Here is a 17378-nt window from a genome sequence, read left to right on the forward strand (position 1 = left end):
TGCACTATCCCAGGTTGCTCCAAGCCCCGTCCAGCCTGGCCTTGGACACTTCCAGGGATGGGACATCATCACTTCTAACTCTCACTGCTGTCTGTCTTTAGGGAGATCTTTTGCTCCATGTCCAATTTATGGATGAGGCAACCCCCTCGGTGGACGGGAGGCAGATCCCAGCCTCTTCAAGGTGCTGGGTGGCTTTGGGAGCTGCAAGGGAACATGAGAACCTCTGAGTGTTGCAGGGCTGTGATTTACATCCATGACAGGGCCTGGTTTACTTTTGACAAATTATACCCTCTTAGTCACATCTGAAGAGAAATTAAAGAGATTAACTCCTCTGAGCCTTAATTTCCCTGGATGTAAAGTAAGCAAGTAGTTGCATTCCATGAGTCTGGCTTTGAGAGGTCTTGGAGATCCTCTGGATACAAGGTGGTAAAGAGAATGCTAAGTTTTGTATGGAAAGAGGATGACAGATTTTATGCTTATGGCTGCAACGGAGGAGTCAGGTTGCAATATTCCAGCCCTTCCACTGTGCACATGCACTTTCCAAACAGTTTTGTTGCAATTAATTACAGTGCAATTAAAGCAGAACGACAGTGCTAACTAAGGGCAAAATCTTGTGAAACAAATGGTGTTTGGGCTGATTTTGTAATTGCTCCAGGTTCCCCAGATACAAATTACAGTGTCAGGGCTCCTGATTTATGGCAGAGCAATATACACACAGATAACTCAGGGCAAGAGCTGCCTGTGTGGGCTGCAGATGCAGAGGTCCATGTCCCATCAGTTCTCCTTGTTGTTGACCCGTGAAGGGTGGGTTCTCTTTGAACTGTCCCTTGGCCAGCAGGACACAGGTGGCACCATCTGTCCCTCTCTGCCTCATCCCCAAGGCTTCTCATGAGGTTTCCTCACCAGGGAGGTGTGGGTGCCGTTCTGGGTGCAGGACCATTCTGGGCAGAGGGATTTACAGCCGTGAAAGGGGATGTGGTGGGCAGAGGGATCCCATCCATCCATGCTCCAGCTATGGAGAGCATGGCTGATGATGCAGAACCACATCCTAGGAAGGGCAGTGGGGGTCAGGCAGTGTCTGGAGCACAGGTCTGATGAGGAGAGGCTGAGGGAGCTGGAAAGGGGCTCAGCCTGGAGGAAAGGAGGCTCAGGGGGGACCTTGTGGCTCTGCACAACTCCCTGACAGGAGGGGACAGCCGGGGGGGGTCAGGCTCTGCTCCCAGGGAACAGGGACAGAAAGAGAGGAAACCACTTCAAGTTGTGCCAGGGGATGGTTTAGGTTGGAAATTAGAGAGAATTTCTTCATGGAATGGGTAGTCAGGGATTGGCACAGCTGCCCAGGGCAGTGGTGGCATCCCCATCCCTGGAGAGAATTTAAAAGCCATGTGGCTGTGGCACTTGGGAACATGGGTCAGTGATGGGCTGGGCAGTGCTGGGAGAAGGAATGGTTGGACTCAGCAGGATTTTCCAGCCTGAATGGTTCTGTGATTCTACTGAGTTGTTTAGCCCTTGGGTCCCAAACTTCAGGTGCTCGCAGAAGGTCCCTGTGAGGGTGAGCAGGCGAGGCTTGGCACTGCTGAATCACAGACCAGCCCTGCTGCTCAATCCCTGTCCGTCTGTCCGGTGGGGCTGGAGTAAACCACGATGGATCACAGTGACTCAGCTGGGGAAGGTCACCTGCAGAGGGAATGCAAAGAGGTTGTACCCTCATCTGCTTGTCCGATGGGTACCAGGCATTTTGTTTCATGGATTGGTTCCCTGTGCTTCTGTTTCCAGCCGTGCTGGGAATATCATGCTTTGTTTTCGTGTGGGAAGTCCCTTTCCAGATTAAAGAGCTGGAGTGGGTGTTTTCTCACCTGTAATTAAAAGGACGGAACCTGTGACTTTTTAGCAGAGAAATCCTGTGTTGTGAGTGTTTAGAGGTTGTTAGAGTTAAAGCATTTCATGAATCCAAACAAAACCCAGATAATTCAGATATCATTATCTGGAGTTTAAAAATAAGTGAGGCAAATCTCTGAAAACATAATGAGATCAAGCAAAAAATGAGATGAGCTTAAAACATCACTTTTTGTAATTAAGCCCTTCATTTTTTACCCATGGACAGTGGGTTTGGGCTGTGAGTTGATGTTCCAGTGCTGCCATGAACCTACTTGGACACACCAATGGCTCCCCACAGGGTCATAAAATTGAATCATACACACAGAGAACAGTTGTTTGGAAGGGACCTTCAAAATTACCTAGATCCAACCTCCCCCAGGACAGGGGCACAGACAGATTCCATTATCCCAGGTTGCTCCAAGCCCTGTCCAGTCTGGCTTTGGGCACTTCCAGGGATCCAGGGGCAGCCACAGCTGCTCTGGGCACCCTGGGCCAGGGCCTGCCCACCCTCCCAGCCAGCAATTCCCAGTTCCCAATATCCCATCTGTGCCTGCCCTCTGGCAGTGGAAGCCATTGCCTGTGTGCTGTCCCTGCAGGCCTTGTCCCCAGTCCCTGTGCAGCTCTCCTGGAGCCCCTTGAGGCCCTGGCAGGGGCTCTGAGCTCTCCCTGGAGCCTTCTCTCGTGCAGCTGAACAGCCCCAGCTCTGCCAGCCTATCCTCTTAGGAGAATTTTCAGCCATGGACTGCTAATCTGTTCACCAGCCACCACAGAGTCCTGTGGTGCTCATGAACATCCTTTCGTGTGGGTCTCAGGTGCACCTGGAAAACCAAGGTGGTTCTCAGCACCACCCCAGCTGTGGATTGGAGATGAGCACCTTCCCCCAGCAGGCTCTGGTGTTGGGTACCAATGCTTCCTGCACACATCCCAGCTATCAGCTGGACTCCTGCTCTGAATACTAAATCCTGAGACAGAGAGAAGAAGCCCGAACACTGATTAATTTGAGCCTGCGCTGCTCTTATCCTGGTTTCAAAGTAATTGTCTCTCTTGTCCACAATTTTCTCTCCTTACATTTCGCTGCATATTTATTAGGTTTTTGTGAGGCTATCTGCAGCCACATTAAACCAATTTACTTCTTGAAATGTCTGACCTTTGATCTTCCAGCCACTGCCTTTCGGAGCCAGAAAAAGAGCCTTTAATAACGTGTCACATGAAAGGCTGGCTGCAGAGCCTGTCACTTCCACATCCCAACTCCAGTTAATAAACTATCGGATGAATCAATTATTGCCTCATAATTGTTACCTATATTTTTGTGCTAAACAGGAAGAATATTTCCCCCCGCCCCCCTCCTCCCAGTGGCTTTGTAAGGCGAGTGTGTGCAAACAGCTACAGCTAATATTTCTCAAAAAACATCCTCAATCTTTGCAGCCAGTTCTGGTCTTGGCAGACGCGTGTTGGGGCGGGGGGTGGTTGCAGAGACATTAGACTATCTGTGGGCATCTTATTTTAGGAGTGCCTGCAGCATCCCTCTGTGCTGTGTCTCCTGAGCCCCTCCAGCTGCCCTCTGCAGCGGGTGCAGGAGAGGAGAGGGGTGTTAGTGGGTTGCAGAGTGTTTTGCTGGGGGTATTTTGGCTTTTTGCAGGCAGCAGCAGTGAGACAGGGGTGTGCCTGGACTTCTCCATCACAACAATATTGGAAGCTGCCACCCCAATGACTGCACTCCTCACCATCACCTCCCAGCCCCTCCTGGTGTCCTTGTGCATCAGGGCTGGATGCTTCTGTGTCATTGCTGAGGGACAGGCATCCTGCTCCAGGGGTGATGCCTCACCTCCTAGCCCATGGGAAGGACAGACTGGGGACAGGACCCCTTTCAGTGGACTGCTGGCACTACTGGCACAGCCGGCTCTCCGTGTTATGAGTCAGGGCACCTCACACCATGGTCTTGGCTGCATCCAGCCACACCACATACCTTTTATTTTGCATTCCAGTTATGTAGTTGGAGTGTCAAATATGTTATCTCTTACTGCTCTTACAGAGCCATTGAGCTCTTGGGGGGTTGCTGTGAAAAACAGAGGCAGATGTGGCCAAGCTGCTGTTGAAGTAAGGACTTGGGGATGGGGCTGGTGGGATGCAGTGTAGCTCCCAGTGGTCCCTGCAGCCTCTGCATGCAAGACACTGCTGCCCTGAACCCCAGGAAGACACTGGGTCTAAGATCCCTTTTTTTCCAGGCTGATGTCTCTCTGCACCTGGTTTGGGCTGCTGTCGGGGAAGATGAAGAATGTTGCTCAGGTCCTCATGGAAACCAGAACATCCACGAGGCCCCAGGGGTACAAGGAGCCCTCTGCTCAGGCAGCAGAACTTTGCTCAGGCTTCGGGCAGAGGTATCCCTACCAGCTGCCCTGGTAGGGACACATGCCTCCCTCTTCTGCTGAGATCAGCAGCAAAGCTGGGTTTCACAGGGGTGGACTGGGCCAGTGAAGTTTAAGCACAGCAATTACAGTTTCTGTCACCTGCAAGGTTTTCTGATGCATCACTCTGGAACAGCGTCTTGCCCAGGATCTCCATTTCACTCCCAGTGACATCTCTCCAGGGCAGGAGCAGGCAGCTGTCCAGAGGGTACAGATCCATCCTGGAGGTGGCCTTGGCAACACACTTCAACATCTATGTATTATTTATTTCCCCTGACTCTTCTCATCTCTTACATAGTTGCTTAACAGCACCAGCCTATCACAAAGGGATGGAGAAGGGCTGAAAAATGCAGAAGGCAACCCAGGTCTTCTCTCTCTGCTTTAATCTTCCCAGGGTGACTTCTCGCTTGCCATCTGGGGAAGGGTCCTGACATCCCCAGTCTGCAGAACACCACAGCACTGAGCAGAAGCAGTCTCAGGTTTCAGGGGAAGGAAAAACTGACTGCATTGCTCTCTGGCACATCCGTGCTGATTTGGCTCTGTGTGGACATGATTTCAAGCTTGGAGGATTCAGCCTCTTCAGAAAGGCTGGGATTAATTGCTGAAATGAGAAAGGCTAAAAGCTGTGTGAAGAAGAGGTGGAGAGAAAGATGGAAGCATGGAAATACTCTGGGTTGATAATTCTTTGTGTCAGTCTTGATTTTATTGGCATTCATAGTTAAGATTGTTCTGTAGGAGATCATCTGCTGGGCTTTGCCTGCCATGGAAGCTGGGGGAGGTAGAAGTGAGCCTCACTGGGGAATCATAGAAACATGGAGTTGTTCAAGTTGGAAAAGCCCTCCAAGACCTTCAAGTCCAACCATGCCCCCAGTGCAGCCAAGGCCACTACTAACCCATGTCCCCAAATGCCACATCCACACAGCTTTTAAATCTCTCCAGGGATGGAGACTCCATTGCTGTCCTGGGCAGCCCATGGAATGACTGGACAGCACTTTCCATGAAGAAATTCTCCCTAATTTCCAACCTAAACCACCCCCTGGCACAACTTGAGGCAGCTTCCTCTCCTCCTGTCCCTGTTCCCTGGAGCAGAGCCCGACCCCCCCGGCTGTCCCCTCCTGTCAGGAGCTGTGCAGAGCCACAAGGTCCCCCCTGAGCCTCCTTTTCTCCAGGCTGAGCCCCTTCCCAGCTCCCTCAGCTGCTCCTTATCAGATTTGTTCTCCAGACCTCTACTTTATACATTTCAAAGCAGATCTCAAATTTGAGATAAGATTCAGATAAGGCACGAAAGACCTTAATAAACTCCCATTAAAAAAATAAATCTGCCAAACCTTGCTCTATTCATTGTTGATTGCATTTTGGATAGAGGCACTTAATCTAGTTCCCAGCTTTTATCCTGACTTACACCTTGCTACCTGCCTTCTGAGGCAGGTAAGAAGTCATGATTGGGCACACACTTCATTCAGGACTGTTTACGAGTTGAGCTTCATAGAGGAAGTTAGCCTGAAGTAAGACAGGGATGGGGAGACATACCTCTGTTAGTTCTTACCGTGGAAAGCCACATGATCACATTGACATGGAAGTCCAGGAAACTCCTGCAGAGACTTCCACCTTTTCCTTGGGTGTCTCAGAAATCAGCACTTTGCTTTCAGGTATTCCAGCAAAGAGAGCCCTGGCACTGTGGGTTGATTCTCCTTAAAATGATGCTGTCACTTCTGCCTCTTTTACATTTAACATCCTGTGTTACCCTGGCAGGACCATCCCAGGTGAGGTGCTGTGCATTATTTTCCAGCCCTAAATCCATGAATGCTCAGCTTGTGGCCCCCATCAGACCTCATCCAGGTGGGCAAGGAGAAACACAAGCCTTTCTGACCTTCAGCTTTCCTCCTTGGGAGATGAAATTAATACTCCCTGCCATACCTTGGAGGGATGCTGCTGGGATTAATTAGTTAATAGAACAACTCTCACTCGCCTGCCTCTGTGAGGGCAACTGTCATGTGGCTGAGTCTAACATTCACCTTTCCAATGACCACAGGGGACCTTGGGTCTCTGTGGCTGGGATTTTGCCACGACTTGGGCGGGAGCATCCTGTGGATCCTGCCAGGACCCACCCCTTGGGTGGCAGAGGGCTGAGGCTGTTGCAGAGATGCCGCGGATGCCTCCCTGCAGCCCCACACCGCATAATTCCAGGCTCGCAGTGCTGCCTCTGCAAAGGTAGATTTGGTTTCTATTAATAAGGGGATAATGGCACAGGAAACCTGGCTGCAGGATGGCCCGTGCCCAATTACTGCGGTCGCTGGGCTACAGCAGCCGCTTCCCTGCAATTATCCCACCGCGCGCCAGCACAGCACAGCCCTCTGCGTTTTATTCTTAGCAACAGAGCCCCGGGCAAGGTCAGGGGGGTCCCTGCAGCGAAAGTCTCTGGCTGGGGGATGCTGGAGTTGAGATGGGGGATGGCAAAGCCACCTCAGTGTCACCTGCTGGAGACGGGGCCGGTGGGGACGACAGTGGTGCGCCCCTTGCCCTGGAATATGCAGTGATGAGGTTAGCAGCAAAGCAAGGCCCTGCTTTGTCCTTGTCCCCAGCCAGGCAGTGCCAGGGGAGTCCTGGTAACTCCCAAGGGGCAAATGGGCCCCTTTGGGGTCATAGCAATCGGCCTCATTTTTGGGGGAGGCACAAAAATCCCAATCCAGGCAAAATGCAGGAGTGGCCTTGGCCACGCTGGGTTAACACTTAGACCTGATGATCTTAAAGGGCTTTTCCATCCTAAACAATTCTGCAATTCTATGATTTAAGGCTGGATGTGATGCTTGGTCTTGGTCCCAGTACATTGTGTGGAAGCTCTGCTGGTTTGCACCCACTTAGCAAGCCCATAGTGGAATTAGGGGTAGGAAGGGCAGGGGATAGTCTGGGGATTGAGATTTGGGAAACCCAGGGTGATTTTCTTTTCCAGCACATTCCCCATGCATCTCTGGGAAGTCACTTTACTTCTTCATCTGTCAGGTGGGTATCCATAAACACAGTTAATAGCCTGGCAAGAGGGAAACAGGGAGAAGAGGTGCATTCCAGACAGGGAGATGCTCAAAGCCAAGCCACCCAAATCACTCTAAAAAGGCGGAAGGCCCTTAAACTTGTGTTGGCTATGGGAAAAAGATGAATGAAAAATATGTGTCAAGGATACAAAGTGATGCTTAAAGGGCAGGAGTAAAGCCTTTCTGTGAGAAAAGTCCAGCTCGAGCCTGTGCTGTTTCAAATTAAGTTTTTGGCTTCCTAGAGGCAGCAGACAATGGTTCACTCAATTCTCTCCTCACTGTCATTAAAACTCGAGTGTGTTGTCTGGATATAGTATTTTGCCCTACCTTAAGAGCTCTAATCTTTTTAGGACCATTTCTTGCTGCTATCTGCAGACACTCGAAAGCCTTCTCAACCGCGGAGTGAAATACAATCCCTGTCTTGGGGAGCTTTCCCTCCCCTTTGTCTTCTGCACAGACAGAGGGAAAATTACCACTTAACAAATCTGCCAGGTCTGAAATTTTCTCCCCCTCCTCCTTCACCCCTTTTGCAGCTATCATTTGTCGGGGGTTGCTTTCTCCCAGTGCCATCTGCCTTTTGCAGGGAGATGGCGAGGAGCGTTTTATTGTTTGCTGAACAATTCCCTGCAATTTGCTGTTCGCTATTTCTTTTGGGCTCCTTTAATCCCTTTTTTCACTTTCTGCTGCTTATTTTTAGCTTGCATGCCATTTGTGTTTGTTCCCCAAAACTGTTTATATTTTTTAAAGCCTCACTTTGCTGGTACTTTTTTTTTTGAGTATCCCTGCTTGCATGCAAAACCCTCCCTGCCCTGCCCTTTCCCCAGCACCCTGCCAGGCTGGGTGGTAGATGGAACAAGCTGTCATTCCCAGCTTCTCTGATTATTCCTGTTTTTCCCTGGAATCCCACTGTTCCTTCATTCCCACATCATTTTGGTTTTATCCAGTGAAAATCCCAGCCGAACTGTGGAGGTGCTGGGTGATGCCACCGGCACAAACCTTGCCAATCCCAGCTCCCTTTGGGTCATTTACTCTGTCCTGGTGCACTTGAACACCCTCTGGCTTTGCCAGGCACCAAAACATCCAGTGATGGGCTGAGCCACCTGGTCGCTGGGCTGGTGCCACCAACCAGGGGTGTGGGCTCGAGGTTCAGCACATGGCAACCACCTGGCATATGGGATTCACTCAGTGGTTTGGGCTGGGAGAACCTTAAAGGCCCTGCCATGGGCAGGGACACCTTCCACTATCCTGTGTTGCTCCAATCCCTGTCCAACCTGGCCTTGAAGACTTCCAGGGATCCAGGGGCAGCCACAGCTTCTCTGGGCACCCTGTGCCAGGGTGTCACCATCCTCAGTTATGGAAAACCCCCTCATACCTAATCTAAATCTCCTCTTCTTTAGTTTAAAACCCTAATCCCTTGTCCTATCACAGCACCCCTGCTAAGAAAAGTTTGTCCCCATCAGAACCCATGGGGTGGCTCTGACCTGAAGACTCTCTGAGCTTTAGGCCGCCTCTATCCTTGAATAAAGCTGAGCCTCAGATGAGAGCTAGTTCAGGCTGGTAGTCTAGACAGAGGGCTGAGTTGGGATTTGTAAAAGCTAACATCAAATTTGGCTCTGCCAAGGGCTTCATCCATGGCCTTTACAAATCATCAAGTCTCTCTGTTCCTCTTCCGCACAAAATATGCAATCTCTTTTTTTCTCCCACTGTTTCTTTGGACCACAAGCATTTAGGAATGGATTATTCCTTCCTTGGTCTCACTTACACAGTGCCTTTAAGGGAATGAGCATCCAACTTGTAGCTGTAAGACATTGGTGCAGTTTAAATGGTCACTCCAATTAATAGCAAGAGTAATAATAACAGTAATTGTCATAGTAGTAGTAGTAATAGTAATAATAATAATGATAATAAAACCTTGCCCAGTAGAAACTTAGTCAGATCTGAACATGCTCTGAGCCATCATGAGTAAACAATAATATTGGATATTTTTATTTCTTTGCTTGTGTGTACACCAGTAGGGCTATGCCTCACTCCTGTTATTCAGTGCTGCAGCTGGAGAATTAAAATCTATATTTTCTCCAGCCCCCTCTCAGGATTCAGAAATTGGAGCAGGAGTTTTATTATCTGTACAAACATCTCCTGATCTGCCCCAGTTGGCTGCCCTGAGGGCAAGTAGCCACATCCAGCATGACCCCCTTGTTCCTGAGCTACCCGAACTGTGTCTGCTGTGCCAGCCAGGAATATATATTTCATTTGTCCCTGGTGGTCCCATCTTCTCCCTCATTAGTAATGCAACAACCATTCCTCCCTGGGAACACCACCTGGCCCCAGGAAAGCTTTGAGCCTCCCTTTTTTAGGCAGGTACACAGTAACTCTACTAGCTCTATCCTTCCTACAGGCTCAAAGCCACTGCCTTTTTCCTGGGATCACTCAGAAAGCAGATTTATTGCAATCATCATCTCTTCTTTTTTTTTTTTTTAATGATTAGGTGTATTTATGTTGGGAAACATAACTTAAATTATATTGGAAAAACAACTTGAATTTCCTGACTTCAGAAATTATTAGGCATAGGTCTGGAGACACTTCCATTTTGCTGCTTTTTTTGCTTTTCCTGGAGGTGCAACCCCAGAGCTGCATCTTTAATTGCTGTTTTTGTGAGCATCACAGCAAATGCACTGTGGTTTAGAGGGGAAAAAAAAAGTGGGATCTCTGTTAATAACCAACACATCTTGCTGCTGATATCTCAGACCAACAGAACAGTGTTATTTCTCCTGTCTCCTAATAACAAACTGATTTTTTCTGTTGTCTTTCAACATCTGATGAGTTCTTGCTCCCATTTCCCTTTAATAAGTGCTATTTTGTTTCCATTATTACTCAATAGTAAAATCTTGTTCCCGGCAACTTTACCAGAAGTAGATTTACAGCTGTGAAAATAAGCTTGGGTGTGATGAGATCTTGTCATTTTATTATCTATTAAGTGCCTCTCACGACTTTGTTGTTATCAAAATGTAATTATGCATTTAAATAGTTCCATCATCTCTGTTTGTTCGTTTGTTTGTTGGTTTGGATTTTTTTTTCCCCTTTAGAAGGGAAACTATGAAAAAAACTCCAAAATTGGTGCTTAATATAACTCAAATTATGAACGCCACTGACTTTGCTGGCCTCTTCTAGGGGAAGGGCAGAAAATACGGGGCGCAGCGGCGGTGCGGATCTGCCTGGGGTGACGTTCATGTTAAGACACATCTTTGGTTTGGCTTCTTTTCCCTCCATGCACATGGAAAAAGCTGTCGTTTCCTGGTTTGAGATATGGTATTTACCGATCCTTGCGCGGCGCTGGACGTGAATTGTCGTCGGAGGCTCTGGGCGTGGGCGAATCATTGTATAATGCCCACACCCTTGGGGTGGCTTAGGGTGTGGCGTTGTCTTTGCCTCACCGTGCAGTTTCTAAGATGTATTATTACACAAAAGCAACACGCCCTTCCGTGCCTCTTTTGTTTTTATTAGGGATCGCTCTGAACCAGCGCTCCCAGCACCTGGCAGAGCCGCCGCTGGATGTAACTTAGGCTTGCCCGGGCTTCCCGCTGGGATTCCCTGCGGAGCAGCTCTCACCGCCGGTGCTTTGGGGCGGGAGCAGGGCAACTGGGGCACCTCCACGGGCTTGATGGCTTCTAGCCAAAGGTGTCTGGCGTGGCTGAAGACCACCAGGGACTTGGGCTGGTCTTACCTAGGCTGAGCTCCCAGACAGTGCTCACCTAGACAAAGCTTCCCGTGATGAGTACGGGTGGGAGATGGAGAGGTGGGAAAGTATTTCTGTCAGAAGTGGACAGGGCAGGAGAGGATTACCCCTTTGCAGTGGACCTGCAGCCTCATCCCTGTTTTGGGCACTTTGGCTGGAGATGCCCCATGCAAGGGCTTTTGAATCAGTGAGCTGCTCCACCTCAGTTTCCCAACCTCCTGGCAGCTGCCCAGCCGCTTCTCCTACCCGGTGCAGGTCCTGAAGGTGGCCAACACAACCAATTCTTTCTTCAAATGGAGCCAATTCTTTCGAACTGTTTAGGAAAGAAGTGTCACAGTTGAGAGCCCACTTGATCCATCCCCATGTGGCCTTTTGCAGAAGCACACCCCACAGATGTCACATCTTCTCCACCCTGGCGCAGCCACTGTGGTGGCCCTTCCACCGTCTCCACCTGGACAGCTCTGAGGAGCATCCCTGGGGTCAGTGGTGATGCCCATCAGTGCTGACTCCTTTGCTCACCTTTAGGTTGCTGCCACTTCTCCAACCACCCAGCTTTCCTTTTGTGAAGAGTTTTATTACTTTTTCTTGCCTGAAGCAGGGGGCCGTATTTAAATGAAACACATCCAAGGCAAACTTGCAGAGAAGTCTCACCTTTCCTGTGCTGCATGATTGAATAGGGGGGCAAAGATGCAACCCCCTTATTAAAGTAATATAATTTTCCATCTCAAATAGGAACCAGGGATGTTTTAATGATTGGGCTCATTAGGTGGACTTTCCACTTAAAGTGTCTGTCTGGCAATTAAGTCTGGGAAAAGCATGACTGATGACCACACCTTCTGTGACTTAATGGGGAGTCTGAAGGCTGATCTTATTATCACACTGATACAGTCTGTGATAAAAAAGAATTTAAGATACTCTCCAGAGATTTATTTTCCCATTAGGAAACTGCCAGGAGAAGGTTAGGGGAACTCGTAAGGTCAAAGCTGAACAGAGGAAAGTACTAAACACTTGGGATACAGGTGGGCAAAAACAGGAGGACAAGATGAGGAGGACTAAACTCTTGGCTCCTCTAATGACCTGCCTCATGGCCTTCACCAAGTCACTTTCTTCCTCTGTCTTCTCCTGTGTGAGTGGTTACCACCTTGTTGGGCCCTGTGGTGGCCCTGCAAATACTTGATTTAGCAGCACCATGTCTTTGCCTCAGTGACACAAGTCCCTGCTGCCATCCACCGCTGGATGAGCACGTGGAAAAAGTTGTGTGGAATGGAAGGAAGCACAGGCAGTCAGTAGGAAAGTGGTGGTGATTAGGGCAGGGAGATGAAAAAGGCGAAATTTCTCCTCCAAGAGGATCCTCATGGGCCCTCGGTGATTTCCTCACCTATTCTGCCTGCTTTAAAACATGACCTGCTGTAATATTTTACTTAAGCATGGTGTTTGAAGGACTGGAACTTATTGTAGAGCTCACTGTGCTGGCTTCAAACCTCCTGTTGGGTACCATTTTACTGACATTAGCTTGCCATAGCTTGTCAGTGATTTTAACTCTGCCAATGGGTTGAACGCCCCAGGATAGAGGAGCTGACTCTTCTGGCTTTGTACTTCACTTTAGCTTCCTTAAGTACAGTGGGGAGAGATAATTCAGCTAAATATGTTTCAGTACAAAGTGAAGGTTTTGATGACAAAAGAACTGCTCTGTGTCTGGGTCAGTTTTGTCAGATTAATGGTGGAATTGTGAAAAAATGGAAGCGTTTCATTTCAGCATCTACAAAGTGAGAGTCTTGACTCTCACAGGCAGCATGATTTGTTTAACTCAACGTTTGCTGTGTTTTTGATTAAACAGATGCCTGGAATTTAGGAAAACATTTTGTTTCAGACTGAGCTAGTCAATTTTTAACATTTTTCAGTTCCAGAAAGAATAAGTCGTGCTCACTCCCATCGTTCTTCTCCTGAAAAACCTCCTCCACTTCACTCCGTATCTTTTGCAAGGGGGTCTTGCCAACTCCAGCCCTGTCTTGTCCATTAGAAAAACAGAGTCCCAGACTTCTCTTATCATCCTTCCACTTTGTCTTCTCTCTGTGCCAAATAGAGTGTTGGGAGGCAATCCCCCCACCCCCCCCCATATACTATTTAGATTTGTGTGGAAACTAAATAATTTAATATAAAGGCATTTGCTCTGTGTCTTTAAGGAATCCTTTTGAAGTTGACTCTTTTGACCTTCAAGGCCCTGCATAATTTTTTCCTTCTCCGTTTTCCTCCTCTTTGTTGTTCCCTGCGCTCCTGTAATCTTCTCTCCTGCCTGCTTCCTTCACCTCCTCCCACCCTGCTCCATGACTCCATGTGTTGTCTGCTGCCCGTGTTTGAAGCACGCAGTGGCTGGTGCAGCCAGCATCCTCCTCTGCCCCACAAGCCTTCGTCTCGCCCCTCTCTGTGAGGAGCCTCTCCTGCCCACCCTGTTCTCTCCAGATGATGTTTTACCTGCGCTCTTTCCACCCCTCGAATTGCTTTTTTTTATCTCCCTCCCATTGGGAAATGTTCAATTAGGGGACCTGCCTTAATCTTCTGGCTGGCCAAGTGCAATACGTCCACCCACAGCTTTCAGCAGGGGATGGGCTCCCTTCCCTCTCTCTGGACAGAAGTAGGGCTCCACCCTCCCGTGCTTATGGCCTTGTAACTGTGTGAGCTTCCTGAGCTGAATCCACACCGTGTCCATCCCCCGTGAGTTCTCTGCTGGCCTCGTGGTCTCCCTGCAGGTGGTTGTAGGGTTGTATGTTCCCACACTGCCCAGCACGCAGTGGGGTCCTGCATCCCCTGACCAGACTCTGCAATTCACAGAGTTAGGAGTGGTTCAGTTAAAGAGGTTTCAGACAGTGAAAAAAAACCCAAATGTTTAGGTAATGTGTAGGAATTGCTAGAGAGTCTCAGTTTTACAACTTCAGGGAATGTTTTTCTCTGTTTTGCCAGGAGTTGCAGCATTCCTGGGGTGAACAGGAGGACTCAGCTGACGTATCACAGAATCTTAGATTGGTTTGAAAGGGACTTTTAAAGCTCATCTAGTCCAATCCCCCCTGCCATGGTCAGGGACACCTTCCCCTATCCTAGGCTGCTTCAAACCCTGTCCAACTTGGCCTTGAGCTTTTTTTTTCGAGGGATGGGGCAGCCACGACTCCTCTGGGGAAACCTGTGCCAGGGCCTCACCAGCCTCAGTGTAAAGAATTTCTTCCTTCTTTCTGGCTTCAATGGGACAAGCAGTCTTCTCGCTAAAGAGTAAATATAGCTCTGAATAAAGGATGTGTACACATGCACACACACATATTTCATGGAGATATTTAGGCATGGGAGTGCTGGTACTGGAGGTGAAGCAAAGCTCTCACCCTGCATTTATCTGGGCAAGGTCTTCCTGCTTATTCACCGGGAGGGAGGAATATGGATTTACTCCTGGTGGAGGTAAATATTCACAGTGATTTCACGAGGACGTGCGAGCTGAGAAAGGGCAGCAGGGGTAAGCTTCACGAGGAGCTGCTCCCCCTCCTCGCCAGGGTGCAGAGTTCATTTTTCCACTGACGCATCCCTGACAAACGCCCAAGGAGAGCTGGCATGGGCAGCCAAGTGATTGTGGTGTCACGGCAAAGACTAGTGAAAGAAGAGCAAGATTTACATCGTGGCTGCTCAGAGGGTTGGAGAGAAATGGCCCAATGCCAGGAGTCATGCAGGCATGGCTGATACTGTCTTCAGCCTTCTGCCAAGTGTGGGCTGGACGGTGGCTGATGTGAAATGGGATGCACAGTCCTGGTCCAAGTCTTGGTGGGCATGGTTCCACATCACAGAAGCCAGCCATGCAGTTGACGCTTTCACTGACAGTCTTAGCAGAAAGATGAGTTGCTGAATTGGCCCTGAAGTTGAAAAAAAAATTAAAAATCCAAAGAATTTTGCAGCAGGAGAAGCTCAGCCTTCTACCAGGGAAGCAGATGACCCCAGAAAACCCAGCACACACAGACATGACTGTGGTGATGGGTTTAATATGTTCAAAAGCAGTGAGGGTAGGGCTTCAGGTTGCTCTGTGGAGATGTGGCCTTAGGTGCAGGTTGCCTGCATACCTGTGGTTGTGTTATTTCATCTGCTCTGTGCCTTGGCTCCCTGTCTGCACAAGTGGAGCACAGGGTCAGGGAATGGTTTTGGTGGAAAGAGCCTTTGAAAACTCCTGATCCAACTTCCACCTCTCAGTCAGGCTCATGCTTTTGTGTGGTTGAGTTTTGAGCATCTCCAGGGATACAAATCCCAGCATTTCTCTGGCTTCATGGTTCAAGGTTTGACCAACCTCTTACTAAGAAATGTTTTTCTTATGTCTGATATAAACTTGCTTTGCTGAAACTTATGCCCCTGACTTCTCGTGCTCTGAGGACAGTCTGACTCCTTCTTCTCTATAGTTTTGCTTTAGGTAGGTAGATGAAAAAAAATGAGATTCCCCCTTCACACCCTCTTCTCTGGGCTGAACAAAACTCTCTCCTCTCACGTCGTGTGCTCCAGCTCCCTGACCGCCTTGGTGCCCCCACAATGGCAGTGTCTCCCTGGAGACTCCAAAGTGGACACAGTCCTCCAGCTGTGGTCTCACAAGTGATGAATGGAATGGAAGGTTCACTCCCCTCGACCCCTGGGCACCACTTTTGTTCATTCAGCTGAGTGTGTGCCTGGCCATCTTCAGTGCAGGGACGTGCCACTGAGTTCTGGGCAGCTTCTTGGCCACCAGGTCTTTGTCTGCAAGGTGTCTCTCTACACAAACGTGGGTGGTAGTTGCTTCCTCCGAGGTGGGGTGAGCGGGAAATGCCAGGGTCTTGGCAGAGTTTGGCAGGTTGTCCATAAAAATGCAGGGTCAGGGGGATCAGACGGGGCAAGAGCTTGGCCATGTCATGCTCCCATCTGCATCAAGAACCAAGCAAGGCTCAAGTTTCTTCTTTGAAAGACTGAAGCCTGCTAATTGCAGAGAGGTGAGGGAGCTGTAGGAGCTGGAAAGCACTGTAGAAAAGATGAGGGCACACAGAAACACTTTTTCTTTGGTCTCAGGCTTGTTCAGAGGAGGTGCAGCTCATGTAGCCACTGTGGCTGCTGATTCAGTACCTGCCCTGTGAATATAATAGGAAGATTTCTGTCTCCACCGCTGCCCATCCATCACCTTTCACAAGCCTAGGAGCAAAAGGAAGAATAAGAGGAATAACAAGAAAATAAAGGAACACTGCAGCCAGAAAGCTATCCTCTGTGTTTCACAATTCTATAAATTATGCCCTTTCCTTCCTCTTTAATCGCCAGGCATATAAAATATGCTTGCAGTAGAATCATATCCTTCCATTAAAGTTTCAGAAGAGAAATACAGGTCCCATCTGCCTGTTTAGCAAAGCAGGGCAGTGCACAACCATTTCTTTCCTTCCCGCCCTCCCCTCAAAATCTACTTTATGGCAGGAGTTTTCTCTTTTAGGACTGTCTGTTTATTTCATTTTCTAATTTCAGCACGCATTTCCTGAAGCAGTCTCCTCTTTGTTCTCACATGGGTCTTCCTCCAATGCCTTCACACTCAAATGCACCTGAAGAGCAGAGGTCCAGTCTGCCCTTGGTGAAGGTCAAAGGAGAAAGAAGGTCTTCTAGGACTTGAGTAGGGTTCTTGGGGGTGTGTTTCTGCTCTGCAGACAGGGCAGACACTGTCTGAACAGCAGGAGTTGGCAATAGTGAAAATTATTAAACTGGACTGTGGAGGCAGACATGAGCTTTGCTGCCCATCCCTGTTGGCTCCCAAGGATATTAATTTTTATTTGTGTTGTTCTGGAGTCGGGATGGGCATAAGATCTTAGGGCTGTGTTGCCTGCGTGACAGAGGAGTGAGTGTGGCATTGTCCCCATTCACATGGGAGCTGTCCCCATGACCCTCCTGTGCAAAGGGCAGGGAGAGGAGGCTGCTTTGGGGTGCATTCTCCCTCTGTGTGTGGAATGGGCACATCCTGGGGCACATGTGACACAACCCATGCCTGGTTGTGCATGTGAACACGGCTGGCTTGCAGTTTTGGGAAGCAGTGATGGATGAGAGGGCACGACAGCCTCCAATTCTAGTTCAACCCACTGGGTCTCCATGGAATCAAACAGTGGTTTGGGTTGGAAGGGGCTTTTAAAGGCCATCCAGTGCCACCCCTGCCATGGGCAGGGACACCTTCCACTGTCCCAGGTTGCTCCAAACCCCATCCAACCAGATCCTGGACACTTCCAGGGATCCAGGGGCAGCCACAGCTGCTCTGGGCACCCTGGGCCAGGGCCTGCCCACCCTCCCAGCCAGCAATTCCCAGTTCCCAATATCCCA

At 49.2% G+C, this 17378-nt stretch overlaps 1 protein-coding gene and 2 long non-coding RNA genes across 7 annotated transcripts in view; 2 read left to right on the forward strand and 1 right to left on the reverse strand.

The window, feature by feature from the left end:
- The window catches only part of ZBTB7C (zinc finger and BTB domain containing 7C), a 149109-nt gene that overhangs the window by 106989 nt on the left and 24742 nt on the right, over window positions 1-17378 (forward strand). The gene's annotated exons all lie outside the window — the stretch shown is intronic.
- LOC128781761 (uncharacterized) lies at window positions 14351-15575 on the reverse strand. The gene is made up of 2 exons (XR_008428489.1): window positions 15137-15575; window positions 14351-14932 (listed from the first exon to the last, which is right to left on the reverse strand). It is a non-coding gene; the product is annotated as an uncharacterized LOC128781761 (long non-coding RNA).
- LOC128781760 (uncharacterized) lies at window positions 15730-16286 on the forward strand. Of its 2 annotated transcripts, XR_008428488.1 has the most exons (3): window positions 15730-15819; window positions 15908-16024; window positions 16101-16286. It is a non-coding gene; the product is annotated as an uncharacterized LOC128781760 (long non-coding RNA). The 2 variants fall into 2 exon arrangements; XR_008428487.1 differs by having other exon boundaries at window positions 15775-16024.

The sequence above is a fragment of the Vidua chalybeata genome, chromosome Z (assembly GCF_026979565.1).
Source record: "Vidua chalybeata isolate OUT-0048 chromosome Z, bVidCha1 merged haplotype, whole genome shotgun sequence".
Classification (NCBI taxonomy): domain Eukaryota; kingdom Metazoa; phylum Chordata; class Aves; order Passeriformes; family Viduidae; genus Vidua; species Vidua chalybeata.